Source organism: Seriola lalandi, unplaced genomic scaffold (assembly GCF_002814215.2).
Source record: "Seriola lalandi dorsalis isolate HSWRI2012SDOR001 ecotype SW California unplaced genomic scaffold, Sedor1 jcf7180001959139, whole genome shotgun sequence".
NCBI classification, from domain to species: Eukaryota; Metazoa; Chordata; class Actinopteri; order Carangiformes; family Carangidae; genus Seriola; species Seriola lalandi.
In genome coordinates, this window is record NW_019429808.1 from 1 (window position 1) to 487 (window position 487).

General features: G+C 39.4%; 1 pseudogene; it reads right to left on the reverse strand.

Moving 5' to 3' along the window:
• Positions 1 to 142, reverse strand: LOC111659528 (small nucleolar RNA U3; annotated as a pseudogene; the record flags this gene model as incomplete).
• Between the last annotated feature and the right edge of the window lie 345 nt (positions 143 to 487).

The following is a 487-nucleotide window of genomic DNA, read 5'->3' on the forward strand; positions in this document are numbered from 1 at the left end:
GAGAAGAAACAAAGTCTTCCCACCAGTTTCCTGCTCTGAAGGAAACATCTTCACTCTTCATCGTGGGCAGCGAGACCAAACTCTTTAGAAACACATTTCTCAAGTCAAGGACTAAAGAAATGATCCCTGAAAGTATAGTCTTGGTTTGTTCTGGATGTTTCTCAGGGTCTTATATCTACAGACGACCACTTTTACTCCTGGTGGAGTCATGTGGAGAAGGAGGACACACCTCCTACCATCACAGCTTCATCATTGACAGATTTACTTGTTTTTAAACGAGGTCTATAAATAAAGTGACTTGAATCTGGAGGAGCTGTGTCTTCCTGAACCAGGTATTGATCATGTAGGAGAGTAAATGTCCTTTTTATCTTTATGAATTGGCTCCAGGATTTTTTTCACCTTTATATGTTATATATAACAAACCAACTCCTAATGTTGGGATAACAGTAGTGGATGGAAATGATCTTTAACTCACATGTTCTTTGGC